Source organism: Dipteris shenzhenensis, chromosome 19, assembly GCF_047967505.1.
Source record: "Dipteris shenzhenensis isolate YYH24624 ecotype China chromosome 19, Dip_SZ_1.0, whole genome shotgun sequence".
NCBI classification, from domain to species: Eukaryota; Viridiplantae; Streptophyta; class Polypodiopsida; order Gleicheniales; family Dipteridaceae; genus Dipteris; species Dipteris shenzhenensis.
The window spans coordinates 12,655,640-12,673,247 of NC_141614.1; positions in this window are offsets into that span (position 1 = coordinate 12,655,640).

Below are 17,608 nucleotides of genomic sequence, written 5' to 3' on the forward strand. Positions count from 1 at the left end.
GCATTATATGCTGCGGGAGAGGGCGAAGCGCATGGTGACTTTATTTTTCTAATTCGAGGTCATTTCGAGGCCCGTTTTGGAGGCGGAAGTTCTCCGCAGGCACTCAGAAAAAGGCCCTGTTTTTGCTGTGCGACCACTACTCGACTAGTCGGTGAAAAGTTGCCGCAGAAATTGCATCATATGCCTGTGTGCAGAGATTTTGGGAGTTGCAGATTCATGCTTGTTGCCTGTTGATGCAAAATCGTCACTAAGAAGTGACTGTGTGCTAAAATACCACTTTCGTCAGTTTTGCAGATCTGCCCGTGTGAGGCAAAAGCTGTGTTTTTGCAGTGACAGAATATTTTGCAGTGTTCTGTAATGGCATCTGATTCCCTTTCACAGATTGTCACTAAAAAGCTTGACAAGAACAACTTCCAGGCATGGAAGTTTAGAATGACGAATTTCTTGATGGGAAAAGGCTACTGGGAGTTCATTATAGGAAATGAAGAAGAACCAGTTCTTCCTAATGTTCCCAATCAACAGGAAATGCAGGCATTTAAAGGATGGCATGAGAGAGCCAGAAAAGTTATGTACTGGCTGTCTATCAGTATTTCAGATTCAATGATTGTGCATATTCAGGATGCAAGTACGCCAAAGGTGGCATGGGATACTTTGGCTAAAATGTACAGCACAAATACGCAGGCCAGGAAAATGCAGCTCAAGTAGGAGCTACATAATGTGCAGAGAGAAAATATGAGCATCAATGACTACCACATGAAGGTGAAGAAAATTGCGGATGCACTTGCTTCCATTGGGTCACCAGTGGATGATGACGATTTAGTTTTTGTGACCTTGAATGGTCTAGGAAAAGATTATGCACAGTTCCGGACATCCATTGCCGTCCGTGAAAAATTTCCTGATTTTGAGGAGTTGATTGCTCTTCTAATTTCTGAAGAGCAGAGAAATGGTAGTGCATCTTCTTCAGTAGGAACTTCAAAAGAAGCTGTCTTCTACTCAAATGCTAGCAGAGGTAGAGGAGGCCGATCTGCAGGCCGTGGTAGAAATCAGAATATGCAGCAAATGCAAGAAAACCAGTCCTATGCAGGAGGACGTGGTAACTCTAGAGGCAGGGGGAGCCAAAGAGGTCGTGGTGGATGGCAGAGAGGCCAAAATGCAAACAGCAATGTTGAATGCTACTACTGTGGCAAATTGGGGCATATGGCTAAAGACTGCTACAAAAAGCAGAATGACATTATGAATGGAAAATTGCAGCAAGGCAATAATGCATCCTCTAGTAGACAGGGTGATGACAGAAATGAGCACTTGTTTATGGTGCAACATATGACAAATTATGTGACAAGTGCAGAAGAAAGCAATGATGTGTGGTATGTTGACTCAGGTGCGTCAAACCACATGACAGGACATGCTGAATGGATGCAGGATGCAAGGAAAATGGAAAAACCAGGATTTGTGGAGACTGGTGATGATACTGCACATCCTATTGTGCAGATTGGCAAAATTCCTTTGTCTATGCAGGATGGGAAAAAGAAATACTTGTCTGATGTATTTCATGTCCCGAACATCACCAAGAACCTGGTTTCTGTTGGTCAGATGGTTGAGCAGGGCTTGCAGGTCAGATTTAATCCTCATGGATGCTTTGTTGAGGATATGAAAAATAATGGTCGCTTGATAGCAAAAGGAAAGAAGAAGGGCAGGATGTTTACGTTGGATGCGGACATGCCTGAATTGAGTGCAGCAATGTTTGCACATGGGACCGGTGTAGTTGCAGATATTGATATCTGGCACAAACGCATTGGTCATGTTAATATACAGTGACTTAAATCAATGCAAGCCCAAAATATTGTTGCAGGATTGCCTAAATTCAAGGTTGCAGAAATGCACAAGGTTTGTGAAGCCTGTCAATTTGGGAAACAGGCAAGGAAACCTTTTCCTAGCCATGCTCAAGAGAGTAAAAAGCCATTGGAATTAATCCACTCTGATGTGTGGACTACTAAAGCTGCATCTATTGGTGGCTGTCACTATTTTGTCACATTTATTGATGACTTCAGCAGAAAACTTTGGGTGTATTTTATGAAAAAGAAAAGTGAAGTGTTTGGGCACTTCAAAGCTTTCAAAGCTATGGTTGAAAAAGAAACAGGCCTGCAAATAAAATGTCTAAGGTCAGATGGAGGGGGAGAGTACCTCTCAAATGAGTTTGCAAGGTTCTTACAGGAGCATGGTATAAAGCAGCAATATTCATGCAGTCATACCCCACAGCAAAATGGAATTGCAGAAAGGAAAAACAGGCATATTGGAGAGGTATCTCGGGCTATGCTAAATGAAAAAGATCTACCAAATTATTATTGGGCTGAAGCAGTTGCTACAGCAGTATATATAATGAACAGGACTCCCACTGCAGCAATACATGGCATGACGCCAGAAGAGATGTATACTGGTAGGAAACCAGATATTTCTCATTTGAAAAGTTTTTGTTGCATTGCCTATGTCCATGTGCCAGATGAGTTGAGGTCCAAGTTGGATCCAAAAGCTGAGAAGTGCATCTTTATTGGTTATTCTCTGCACAGCAGAAAGGGTATAGATGCTATAACCCTTCTACTCGTAAGTTTACAATGAGCAGAGATGTTGTGTTTGATGAGATGAGCAGCTGGTATAAACCAGTAAATGTGATGATTGATGTAGATGCACAAAATGGTAATGCTGCACAGAATTCACAGCAGCAATCACAAAATATCAGTGGACCTGTAGTGTCGTCTAGTAGTGGTTCACATACTTCGCCATGGATAGGCAGATTGAGATCAGGAGAATCTCCTCAAAGCAATGCAGATAGTGGTACGCAGGTATCACAAAAAGGAAAAGAGAAGGTAGATCAGCCCATGTTTGATGTGAATGCAGGTCACTCTTATGTGGATGGTGAATCCAGTGGCTCAGACCAGAGCATTGATGATGAGTTGGGTATTCCTTCTGTTGTTACACCTGGAGTAAGGAAGACCAGGGATGTTTTGAGAGCACCTGGAAGTGAGCCTATTTTGCGCAGGTCTACGAGGGTTAGGTATCCTGTGGATAGGCTGAAATATGATGGATTTACAGCCATTCACTATGCCTATATGGTCAAAGTGATACAGGAACCAGAACCCACTTCTTTTGAGCAAGCCATGGGAAATGAAAAATGGGAGAAAGCCATGGATGAAGAAATGGATGCCTTGGATGCTAATGCTACATGGGAATTGGTGCCTTTGCCTAAAGACAAGAATGCAATTGGCTGTAAGTGGGTTTATAAGATTAAGCACAATGCAGATGGTTCTGTGAATAGATACAAGGCAAGATTAGTTGTCAAGGGGTATGCACAGACATATGGCATTGATTATGAAGAAACTTTCGGCCCGGTTGCAAGGATGGCAACCGTAAGAGCAGTCATTGCTATGGCTGCATCAAAGGGATGGTATTTACATCAGATGGATGTAAAGAATGCCTTCTTGCATGGTGATTTGCAAGAAGAGGTCTTTATGGAGCAGCCAGCAGGTTATGTTCATGCTATTCATCCTGAGTTTGTTTGCAAGTTGAAGAAAGCCTTGTATGGCTTGAAGCAAGCACCTAGAGCATGGTCTGACAAGATAGGACAGTATCTTGTCACTATTGGCTTTCAGATTTCCAAGGTAGATTTCTCACTCTATGTGAGAAAAATAGAGAAAGGGATTATGCTGCTTGTCATTTATGTTGATGATTTGATCATCACAGGTGATAGTGATGAAGATATCCTTCATGTGAAAATGCTATTGAGGCAGAAGTTTGAGATGAAGGATTTGGGAGAGCTGTGTTATTTCTTGGGCATTGAGGTGATTAGATCACCAAGTGGGATACAGCTCTTGCAGAGGCAGTATGGATTGGACATGCTCTCCAAATATGGGATGACATGCTGTAAGCCTATTTCAGTTCCTTTGGAGCAGAATGTGAAGCTGAGCGCAGATGCAGGTGAGCTTCTAGAAGACCCTACTATGTACAGACGCATAGTAGGAAGTTTGATTTACATGACTATTACCAGGCCAGATTTGAGCTATGCTGTTGGGTTGGTAAGTCAATTTATGGAGGCTCCAAGGAAACCGCATTTGGATGCGGCTAGATGCATACTCAGGTATGTGAAGTCCACATTGCAGTATGGACTATTTTATGAGGCTGGGGTTCAGATACAGTTGCATGGATACACTGATGCTGATTGGGCTGGTAGTATTTCTGATAGACGATCTACCAGTGGATATGTGTTCTCTTTTGGGAGTGCTGCAGTCACTTGGAGCAGCAAGAAACAGCCTACAGTTGCCTTGTCGAGCACAGAGGCTGAGTACAGGGGTGCAGCAATGGCTGCATGTGAGGTAGCATGGTTGCATAAGCTACTCTATGATATGCATCAGTCTACAGATGGGCCAGTTGTCATTTATTGTGACAACATGAGCAGCATACACTTGGCAAAGAACCCAGTCTTTCATGCTAGAACAAAGCACATTGAGGTGCATTATCACTATGTGCGGGAGAAGGTTTTACTAGGTCTTATTGATCTAGTTTATGTCAGCACAGAGGATCAGGTAGCTGACATATTCACGAAAGCATTGGGCGCAGAGAAGCTGCGCAAGTTCAGAGACCTGCTTGGTGTGCAGGAATTGGGATTGAGCTCGAGGGGGAGTGTTGAGATATCGAGCTCCACTCGCGATATGCCAGGGTGACCGTTGTGTATTTATGTCACCGACTTGTTAGCTGGAGATGCGGTTGGTACACCGCCCACGAATAATAGTTGGATGATAGCTATCCTTATCTACTCTAGTTTGTGGCTCAGTTAGTATGCCACCTTAGTTAGTTGAGTTTGGTTTGAGACCCACATATAGGGTTCTTCTATTTTCTTTGTACTAGAGTTCTTTTGGCTTTCACAACTAAGAAGAGGAAAACTGTTTTCAGCCTCCACCTTTGTGTGTATTCCCCCATTGTGATTGTGAGAAAGCCTCAAGTGAGACTCCTTCCCTCTCTCCCACTATCTTCACATTTCGATCACATGGAGCTACTTTGAGACAGGGCACGTAAGGGAGAGCACGATGGTGCAGGTGCTTGCGTGAAGCGTGCTTTGCATCGATACCAATTGCGTCACAATGTCGATCGCTTCAAGGATGCACATGATGTGGTGCGGTGGTGCAGCCAGCACTTATCCACTAGTGCTATCTCCTCGTTTTAGTCACGTGACGATAGGGTGGTGAGCCGATATTTTTGGTGTGTGGACACTGGGAGTCTTGATCGGTCTAGGCCTTTTGATTGTCATTCTCTGTTTGGCACTCTTGATTTCCATTCCATCAGGAGCATAGGTGAGTCTCACCCCATGATCTTTTCTCGACGGTTTGCATGTTTTTGCTCTGCATGCATTGATGATGATTGGGGAGGGTGCTCCATGATACCATGGGCCGATCCATGGGTACGGCGAGTGCTTTCTCCCTTCTAGCCTTGGGAGGAGGTACATGATGATCAGGATGCGGGATTCAGTTCCTCTAGAGATTATGACCAGCTTACAGATATTTTGCATATTGGTGATATCTTCGCGGTTATTGCTTCGGAGGGCAATGAGGAGGGTGTGGATTATTACTTGTTGTGATGCTTTATGCTGAAGAGTGTGTTGAATGAGGATATAGTGGATGGGCATGGGATGCACTTCAATGCTCATAGCATGATCGTAGGTGGCCACTATTTTCAGCAGATACAGAGGCGTGGTCGCTATATTGAGTTCCAGGAGTACATGGCGGATCAGGAGGCATACATGTATTCTCATCTTGTTGTTGGGATCAAGATTACTTTGAGTCGTCTTCGCACTCGTGTTCGCACTCGCAAGGCGACATCCACTCCATGATGGTGCCTTGCAGTGGTGGATCACGAGAGCATACTTGCAACTATTGGCATGAGAGCTGATCCTGAGGAATAGCACATTACATATCATATTTTTTGGGATCATCAGTTGATCAGATTGATTTTTATTGGGTATCACTAGTTGATTACACATTTTTGTATTCGATATGTATAGGCTCACTGTGTGATCGTACCATTGTAATTTTCATGGTCTCATATTTTGTATTTCACTCTGATGGTTGTATACACGTTCATACACATCATTGTATTAGATTCTATTTTATACATTATGTCCGATGTCTTCTCAATGGGATTTGTTGTGTTTGTAAAACAAAAAATTGTTTATTAGTAGTAATGTTGTAATTTGTTTTGTGCTTTAGGACATTTTAAAAATGTGACTAAGAAAATTCGCGCACGTACTAACGAAATACGCATGTGGACTTATCTGTTGGTCCCTACTACATGACTACGTATGAAAAATGGTGCACATACTGACGAAATACGCATGTGGACAGTTCTGTTGGGGATGAAACTTTGCACGACTCTTAGGTCACCCTAGACATACATCCATGCAAGATTTGGTCTCCAACTGATTTGGTATGCACCACATGGAAGGTATAATGCATACATTTTTACAATCCCTACTAGCACGACTGCGGCAAAGCTATGGCGCACATACTAACGAAATACGCGTGTGGACTTATCTATCGGGGATGAAACTTCGCACGACTCTTAGGCCCCCTAGACATACATCCATGTGAGATTTGGTCTCGAACTGATTTGGTATGCGCCATGTGGAAGGTACAATGCATACTTTTTTACAATCCCTACTAGCATGACTGCGGCAAAGCTATGGCGCACGTACTAACAAAATACGTGTGTGGACTTATCTGTTGGGGATGAAACTTTGCATGACTCTTAGGCCACCCTAGATATACATCCACGGAAGATTTGGTCTCGAACTGATTTGGTATGCACCACATGGAAGGTATAATGTGTACATTTTTACAATCCCTACTAGCATGACTACGTATGAAAAATGGCGCACATACTAATGAAATATGCATGTGGACTTATCTGTTGGAGATTAAACTTTGCACAGCTCTTAGGCTACCATAGACATACATCCAAGCAAGATTTGGTGTCCAACTGATTTGGTATGCGCCACGTGGAAGGTATAATGCGTACATTTTTACAATCCCTACTAGCACGACTACGTATGAAAAATGGCGCACATACTAATGAAATACGCACGTGGACTTATCTGTTGGGGATGAAACTTCACACAGCTCTTAGAATAACCTAGACGTACATCCATGCAAGATTTGGTCTCGAACTGATTTGGTATGCGCCACGTGGAAGGTACAATGCGTACATTTTTACAATCCCTTCTAGCACGACTTCGGCAAAGCTATGGTGCACGAAATATGCATGTGGACTTATTTGTTGGAGATTAAACTTTGCACGAATCTTAGGCTACCGTAGACGTACATCCACATAAGATTTGGTGTCCAACTGATTTGGTATGTGCCACATGTAAGGTATAATGCGTACATTTTTACAATCCCTACTAGCACGACTATGTATGAAAAATGGCGCACGTACTAATGAAATATGCACATGGACTTATCTGTTGGGGATGAAACTTCACACAGCTCTCAGACTACCCTAGACGTACATCCATGCAAGATTTGGTATCCAACTGATTTGGTATGCGCCACGTGGAAGGTATAATGCGTACATTTTTACAATCCCTACTAGCACGACTAAACCCTAAACTCTAAACCCTGTTGGGGATGAAACTTCACACGGCTCTTAGGCTACCCTAGACGTATATCCACACAAGATTTGGTGTCCAATTGATTTGGTATGCGCCACGTGAAAGGTATAATGCGTACATTTTTACAATCCCTACTAGCACGACTAAACCCTAAACCCTAAACCCTGTTGGGGATGAAACTTCACACGGCTCTTAAGCTACCCTAGACGTACATCCACGCGAGATTTGGTGTCTAACTGATTTGGTTTACGCCACGTGGAAGGTATAATGCGTACATTTTTACATTCCCTACTAGCACGACTAAACCCTAAACCCTAAACCCTAAACCCTATTGGGGATGGAACTTCACATGGCTCTTAGGCTACCCTAGATGTACATCCATGCAAGATTTGGTCTCCAACTGATTTGGTTTGCGCCACGTAGAAGGTATAATGCGTACATTTTTACAATCCTTACTAGCACGACTAAACCCTAAACCCTAAACCCTATTGGGGATGAAACTTCACACGGCTCTTAGGCTACCCTAGACGTACATCCATACACGATTTGGTGTCCAACTGATTTGGTATGTGCCACGTGGAAGGTATAATGCGTACATTTTTACAATCCCTACTAGCACGACTAAACCCTAAACCCTAAACCCTATTGGGGATGAAACTTGACACGGCTCTTAGGCTACCCTAGACGTACATCCACGCAAGATTTGGTGTCCAACTGATTTGGTTTGTGCCACGTGGAAGGTATAATGCGTACATTTTTACAATCCCTACTAGCACGACTAAACCCTAAACCCTAAACCCTGTTGAGGATGAAACTTCACACGGCTCTTAGGCTACCCTAGACGTACATCCATGCAAGATTTGGTCTCCAACTGATTTGGTTTGCACCACGTAGAAGGTATAATGCGTACATTTTTACAATCCCTACTAGCACGACTAAACCCTAAACCCTAAACCCTAAATCCTAAACCCTATTGGGGATGAAACTTCACACAGCTCTTAGGCTACCCTAGACGTATATCCACGCAAGATTTGGTGTCCAAATGATTTGGTATGCGCCACGTGGAAGGTATAATGCGTACATTTTTACAATCCCTACTAGCACGACTAAACCCTAAACCCTGTTGGGAATGAAACTTCACATGGCTCTTACGCTACCCTAGACATACATCCATGCAAGATTTGGTGTCCAACTGATTTGGTTTGCGCCACGTGGAAGGTATAATGTGTACATTTTTACAATCCCTACTAGCACAACTAAACCCTAAACCGTAAACCCTGTTGGGGATGAAACTTCACACGGCTCTTAGGCTACCCTAGACGTACATCCACACAAGATTTGGTCTCCAACTTATTTGGTTTGCACCACGTAGAAGGTATAATGCATACATTTTTACAATCCCTACTAGCACGACTAAACCCTAAACCCTAAACCCTAAACCCTAAATCCTAAACCCTGTTGGGGATGAAACTTCACATGGCTCTTAGGCTACCCTAGACGTACATCCATGCAAGATTTTGTCTCCAACTGATTTGGTATGCGCCACGTGGAAGGTATAATGCGTACATTTTTGCAAGCACCTTTTCAATGCTTAATGTTTACAATTATGACACATGGCATTATTTTTAAAATACCTTATGTATTAGATGTGTGAATTGAGATATCTGAAATTCAAAATCATACTCTTAATTTTAAATATGCACATGGGGAAGAAACTTCGCACGGCTCTTAGGTTTAGTGTAATAATTGCAAGCATTGATATATATGAAATTCAATATGATATTCAAAATGATAAAGTTCATAGCACGAGAAAGAGAGAGAGAGAGAGAGAGAGAGAGAGAGAGAGAGAGAGACCTTATACTTGAACACTTTTTCAATGCTTAATGTTTACAATTACTTCACATGGCATTCTTTTTTAGATACCTTATGTATTAGATGTGTGAATTGAGATATTCGAAATTCAAAATCATACTCCTAATTTTAAATGTTTATGTTAGATTTAAACAAACTATAAACTGAGATAAACAAAGTGTGAAGAACATCATGAAAGTACAAAAATGCGCATAGCTCTCTATGTGGTCGCATCTCCATCAAATAGAGGCCAATGCAGACAGATTGTCCTTGGATCTCATAGTAACTAGGCAAGTACATAGGAAATGCTCCTCTATCTCCGCTGTCGCCAACATGCATAACATGCAGATCTGTTGCTCTCTAGACGTATCTGTGGCTCTCCTTGCCTTGATCCTCAACTGAAAGTACCGAAATGAATGTGTACATCATCATCATCATCGTGCAGAAGTGCATCCCTAAACAAGAAATGTGTGAAGCCTAAACAATCATCCTGAATCAGAATCTGATAACTCCACATATGTTCCTCTAGTCATCCTCTGACGTGGCTCCTGTATAACCCAATGCCCAACCGTCCGCTGTGTGCCCTCAGGCAAATCCGGATCAGATGGGCCAGCCTCATCTCCTGCATGAGATGGGCCAGCCTCATCTTGATGAAGAGGAGGGCATGCTGCACGAGCCACCGCTGCCATCTCTGCCTCCCTCGCCTCCTCTATGTATGCGCATCTTAGCTCCCATAGTCATGCATCTGCGAATACTCGTGCCTCAAATCCAGTGCGAGTAATCATCTCTACTTGTAGAAGACGCTACCCCACCCAAGCTGCTGCTCCACCCACTGCTGCAATGATGTCTGCAGCTCTACCTCTCGCTCAATACGGCGTGCCTCCTCTACTCGTGCCTCGTCACCTGGCATGAAATCACCATATGAGAAGCGTCGTGGAACACACGCTGCAACCACAGATGTATCAGCACCCTCCTGCATCAGCAAAGCTCTCTGTGCCTCCTCCCTGTAGTGCTCTGTCAAGACCATGCGGGCGAATGGATCAATGGCCTGACGATGACCAGGATATAGATCATCCATGCCTAGTCCTCTGTATGTGGCCACATCAATGTTAGCAAAGCATACAGGGCACACTGATCGTGCCACCATGTGGCAAGTCATGCAATGGAGATGTGCGATGTGGCCGCACCCTAGTCCAAACCACCCTACGGTATCAAACTCCTCGTGGCAAAGGATGCAAGTGGCGGTAGGAAGCCTGGCTATGACTACTGCATCTATGGGTGTCCTAGTCGGCACATCTACAGGAGGAGCGGGGTATAGGGCCATGCTGGGGTCGATCCTATGGCGAGATGGATCACGACTAATATGTCTCAACTGCAAAATATAGTGCTCCGCACGATGGTATGCTATGCGTGTCCAAATCCTCTGCTCCTCCAAATCTGCCTCCAACAGTCGTACACGAGACTCCATATCCTATCGCAATAGATGTGCCGGCAATGCAAACATGTCGTGTACATGGTGAGAATTAACCAAAAAACTTCAGTTCAAAACACGCTACAAAAAAATAAACTAAAATAATCAAAATAACTAACCTCGTCCCTAGACTCGGCCAACAATGCCTCCAACTCTACAATCTGTACATCTCGAGTCTCCAACTCGTGCTGAGGCAGTGTAGATGTGGGAGGTGGTGTAGGTGTGGGAGGCTCCATCGATGATCGAGGTGGGGGAGGTGGAATCGAAAGTGATCTCGATAGGGCAGAGACCATGTGGTGCAAGGATGATGCCACTGAATGAACATCCCCCCTAATCCATCCTCCAACAGCTCGCAATGCCAGTGCAGGGATGATACCATGTCCCGCTCCTGATCCTGGACGGGTACTAAGGTAGTCTACCCGATGACCAAGCACAAACTCAGCGTATAGCTGCATGGCAAATGACCTGGCTATCTGAAGGTTGTGAAGCAATCGACCACCATTCGCAGTGAGATATCTCAGATAAATGTGTGCTGCTATGATGGGGTGCTATCCTCTAAGGCCTGCCTGTGATGTGACTCACACTCAAACAACTATCGAATGGCTCTCCAATCCAAGCCATGACCAGTGATCTCTGCCTCAGCCTGTGCTTGAAAGCTATCCACAATGTCCTCAACTATGTCCAATCGACCCAGAGCCTCAATAACTGAATCTAGACTCACAACCAAGTGAGGGGGTGCCCTAGCATCTTGCAATGCCCTCATCTCAGCTCTCAGAATCTCTATCTGCATACGAATAGTGGTGCCAGAACCTGTGCGCTGGCTGGCGCATGCACAAAAAAAACACATGGAAATTAATATTCTATTTGGATAATGAAAATAATATTCTATTCAATATGACTTATAATCTATTTACGTAATGAAAACTATTTGTACGTACTCCTTGATGAGGTAGGATGTCGTTGGGATCATCCTATGCACCTACCGGTAGATGGGCCAAATGTGTGGCTCAATATTATGTTTATCAAACTCAATATTATTAAAAATTCTTAATTTTGATTAAAATCTTTTCAAACTCTAGTTGTTGCATTTTTAAACTTAGATGTCTCAAATATTTTTTCCTTATATGTTTCCCTTTTTTTACTTTTTATCCAATTGATGGAATTAACTGTATGGCTCAATTATTAATGGGACTTTTTAATCTAAGCACACACGCACTTTTTTTGTGTGTGGAATCTCTCTCTCTCTCTCTCTCTCTCTCTCTCTCTCTCTCACACACACACACACACACACACACACACACACACACACACACACAACACACACACACACACACACACACACATACACACACACATGCAACACACTCTTGGTAACCCTTGTATTTCTTTGCATTTATCAGTACTTTAAGGACCCTAGTAAGAAGACTCATTATGATATGTGTTTGTTAACTATACAGATTCTGACAAGACTGTAGGTTTAAGAGATGGTATTGAGGAGAATCTCTATATTTTATTCCCCAAGATAATACACATGGTTGGGGCAAGTATTATTATACTTGATTAACTTATTTTCCAAAATAAGGAGAATCGTATTTTTTTAAATGCCTTTCTCGCTCTTTGGAAACTCACATGTGGTGTAAGGACCACATTGTCCACTTATGGCCCCTATACTAAGGACAGATAGTGGAGAGGTTTGGTTAATAAGACCTTCTTTGAATGCTTTACTACCTTGGGTTTGCAATAGATATGGAGGAGATAGAAGGATATCTAATACATTACTTTGAACGATACACAAGCAAGGCACATCTAGTATTTCTCGGACTACACATTAAAAAAGAGAGCGGGTTGACACTACAGACCTTTTAAAGCGAGAACTTTGAGAAAATAATTAGGCCTTTTCAATATTATCTATTTTGGTTGGGCAATCCACCTCAACTAGTGGCCATTCCTATAGATCATCACTTGGTTCCCATGCCTGGGGAGAGAGGAGACCTTTGGACAATCATTTACGTATGTGTTTTCCATGCACTGATGCATTTGGAAGATCCAATTAGCCATACGCTTATGCATCTAACCACTCTAGTGTTGGGGTCTTTGCCCATGTGGTGTGGTGTTTTAGGGATAATGCCCATGTGGTGTTTTATACAGCCTACTTACTCTACCTAAATTGTGAAACAACTCTTAACCAACTATATAATCTATAATATTCCACATAAAGATTGATAAATGCACACCGTTACCTTAAACTCTTATTTTCTTTTTTTTTAAAAGATGATTTTGAAGACTAAAATTTAAACGTTTTTTTATTTAAATAAAAATAGCACCAATTTCAAAAATAACATAAAACCTACTTTAATCTCTCTTTTTTTAAATAGATGAATTTAGAAAACAAAATATATACATTTTCACATTTTAAATAAAAAATTACGTAATTAAGAAAAAAATATTTAAAAAAACTTTAAAATGCATTTGAAATTTTGGAATATTTTATAATTAGATTACATACTCCTATAAACTAAAATAATATAAAAGCTACTTTAAACTCTTATTTTCTTTTTCTTAATACATGATTTCTAAAAATAAAATTTAAACGTTATATTTAATTCAGTAATTTATAAACTTCAGTTATAAATTTTTTTTAATAGATGATTTTAAAAAATAAATTATATACTTTTTGACATTTAAATAAAAACTTCACTAACTTAAATAACTTACATAACATAAAAGCTTCCTTAAACTCTTATTTTCTTTTTTTTTTAAAGATCATTTTTAAAAATAAAATTTAAACGTTTTTTAATTTAAATAAAAATAACACTAATTTAAAAAATATCTTTAATCTTTTTTTTTTTAAAGATGATTTTAAAAAACAAAATATATACATTTTCACATTTTAAATAAAAAATTACGTAATTCCAAAAATAATTTAAAAAAACTTTAAAATGCATTTCAAATTTAGAAATATTTTAATATTATTTCTATAAACTAAAATTTAAACGTTTTTTTATTTAAATAAAAATAGCACTAATTTAAAAAATAACTTTAATCTCTTTTTTTAAAAAGATGATTTTAAAAAATAAAATATTTACATTTTCACATTGTAAATAAAAAATTACGTAATTCCAAAAATAATTTAAAAAAACTTTAAAAAATATTTTTGAAATTGGTGCTATTTAAATAAAAATAGCACCAATTTCAAAAATAACATAAAACCTACTTTAATCTCTCTTTTTTTAAATAGATGAATTTAGAAAACAAAATATATACATTTTCACATTTTAAATAAAAAATTACGTAATTAAGAAAAAAATATTTAAAAAAACTTTAAAATGCATTTGAAATTTTGGAATATTTTATAATTAGATTACATACTCCTATAAACTAAAATAATATAAAAGCTACTTTAAACTCTTATTTTCTTTTTCTTAATACATGATTTCTAAAAATAAAATTTAAACGTTATATTTAATTCAGTAATTTATAAACTTCAGTTATAAATTTTTTTTAATAGATGATTTTAAAAAATAAATTATATACTTTTTGACATTTAAATAAAAACTTCACTAACTTAAATAACTTACATAACATAAAAGCTTCCTTAAACTCTTATTTTCTTTTTTTTTTAAAGATCATTTTTAAAAATAAAATTTAAACGTTTTTTAATTTAAATAAAAATAACACTAATTTAAAAAATATCTTTAATCTTTTTTTTTTTAAAGATGATTTTAAAAAACAAAATATATACATTTTCACATTTTAAATAAAAAATTACGTAATTCCAAAAATAATTTAAAAAAACTTTAAAATGCATTTCAAATTTAGAAATATTTTAATATTATTTCTATAAACTAAAATTTAAACGTTTTTTTATTTAAATAAAAATAGCACTAATTTAAAAAATAACTTTAATCTCTTTTTTTAAAAAGATGATTTTAAAAAATAAAATATTTACATTTTCACATTGTAAATAAAAAATTACGTAATTCCAAAAATAATTTAAAAAAACTTTAAAATGCATTTCAAATTTAGAAATATTTTATAATTATTCCTATAAACTAAAATTTAAATGTTTTTTAATTTAAATAAAAATAGCTCTAGTTTAAAAAATAACTTTAATCTCTTTTTTTTTAAAGATGATTTTTAAAAACAAAATATTTACATTTTCACATTTTTAATAAAAAATGTCGTAATTCAAAAAAAAAACTTTAAAATGCATTTGAAATTTAGAAATATTTTATAATTATTCCTATAAACTACAATTTAAATAAATTTTAGCAAAAAAAAAAAAGCTACATTAAAAAACCTTACCTGGACTCTCCCACTCCGTCCATCTCCGTCGTCGTCGATCGGTCGCTCTCTGTCGCTGCCGCAATTCCGTCGACCTCCTGCAAATCCGAAATCGGTCGATGAGGAGGACCTCGATCGAGGTATGAAGAATGAGGGGGGTCACTCTCCTTTTATAAGAAAATGTAGGGTTTCCCTATCTCGATCGAGGTATTTCACGTGCAACATACATATCGCTCCATCATACCTCGATCGAGGTATAAACATGCCAAGATACCTCGATCAAGGTATTTTGACATGCCCATACACATCGGTACATGTACCTCGATCGAGGTATTGACTTGCCATGATACCTCGATCGAGGTATGCAGCCGGACGCCACATGTCTTGATTGACGTATTCGACATGCAACCAAGTCATTGGTCCAGCATACCTCGATCGAGGTTTGTGAACTGCCCTGTCGAATGGCACATACCTCGATCGAGGTATAGCTGGACATGCCACAATACCTCGATCGAGGTATAGCTGGATTGCCACTATACCTCGAACGAGGTATAGGTGGCATGTATAGGTGGCATGCCAGCAGACCTTGATCGAGGTATAGGCTCGGTTCGGTGAAAAAAGCCCAACACCTCGATCAAGGTATCGGCTTGGCTCAGTTGTCCTCGTGTGTGATTTTCATTGGAGATAATACCTCGATCGAGGTATTGCAGACCGAAGCAAAACCTTTGTATTTTCACTCGAGTGGGTGTCACACTCACCCGAAAGTGGTTCGGAAGTGGACACCCTTAGCTTGCTACCACCCAAGAACGGGTTGAAGCGGGTGGACCAGAACATGAGGAGGGTGGCAACATGAGAGGGATAATAATGAGAATGAGGGAGAGGGATTTTTGGACAAAGGCTTAGCCTCTAAATTTACACATCGAAGGAAAGAAGGGATGGATTAAAAAAACTCTTTGACAGTGGACGAAAAACAACAAAGTGGAAAAAAGAAACTCATTGGATGAAATCGATTGTCGATGCCGTGGAGATTCGCATCCCAGCAGCCACACCAAAACTGTTATGGGATTTGAAAACCTCCAAAATGGGGCGATCACGGCATCTATGTGGGCTAGACCCAGGTGGAATAGTCCAAGGGATAATATTTTCATAAAGGAAAGTAGGATGAGGTGGCAAAGCATCTATGTGCCAACCCTCCACTTGTCCTCCTAGGCAATATAATATTGAGATGGAGCCATGAGGCCTCTTAGACTAAGGATAAGAAGGTTTGATTTTTGAGTGGAAGAAATTGTCACATGCTATTGAGGATGCACACTGCCAAGCCCACATGGGAGAAGGTCTCCACCCACACCATGCATGTGGGAGGAGGCATTTATGAGGGGACTCCCCTTCCTTTGGTTATAAAAAGGAGGGACTATTGCCCTACAAGTAAAGGAGTCACGGAGATTTTATGCATACGGAGTTTTGTGTACTATTGATAAGTGTATTAAAGCACTAAAAGCAAGGCAGATGCCAAAGCAAGGAGTATCTAACAAACCATGGTGGGCAAGATACGAGTGAAGACTGCACGCATGATTGGGAGAATTTGAGATGTTGAGTAGAGTTAGAAACGCTGTTAGCGGTGGCAGTACTATAGCATGGAGACCAGAGGAGGCGGCCCACAAAAGCAGAATATGGAGTAAGGGGCAAACTGTAGGAGACATGCTCATGTAATGGGAACTGGGCATTGGGTAGAGGAGGAGCTCGGAGTGCGTGAGCGGGTGTGCTTAGTAGAGGGGGTTTAAATAGGAAGAGATTGAGAGTAGTCAGGCGGTTTGGGTAGGAGAGGGGACCAAAGCCCAAGACATTTGGGAAGGTGACAGCCATAACGATGCAAGGCATTGCAGACATCGAGGAGTCAGAGCAATATGCAGTGTACGCAGTGAGGGATAGTAAGAGCTAGAGGGTAGGGATGGTTTAATACGTGGCATGGGGAGGGTGGAGATTTAGTATATATACTTAAAGGAAAAAAAAGGGGGGGAAGAGGGAAAAAAAGGGAAATTTAGAAAAAAAGAAAAGAAGGGGGGCGGGGGTTAGCATGAAATTTAAAAAGGGAAACATTAGGCAAATAAGAGTAGAGAATAAAATTAATGGGAAGTAGGGAAAAAAAATTTCAAAGTAGATCCAAGAAAAATAATGAAAAGAAGACATTTAGAAGAAATGAAATAAGCAAAAAATATAGGGAAAATATTAATGAAAATTGGAATAATAAAAAAGAAAAAGTAATAAAGTAAATCAATAAAATTTAATAAAGGAAATAAAAAATTAGGAGAAGGACGAAAAGTAAAAAATTAGAAAAAAACTAGTAAAATTAG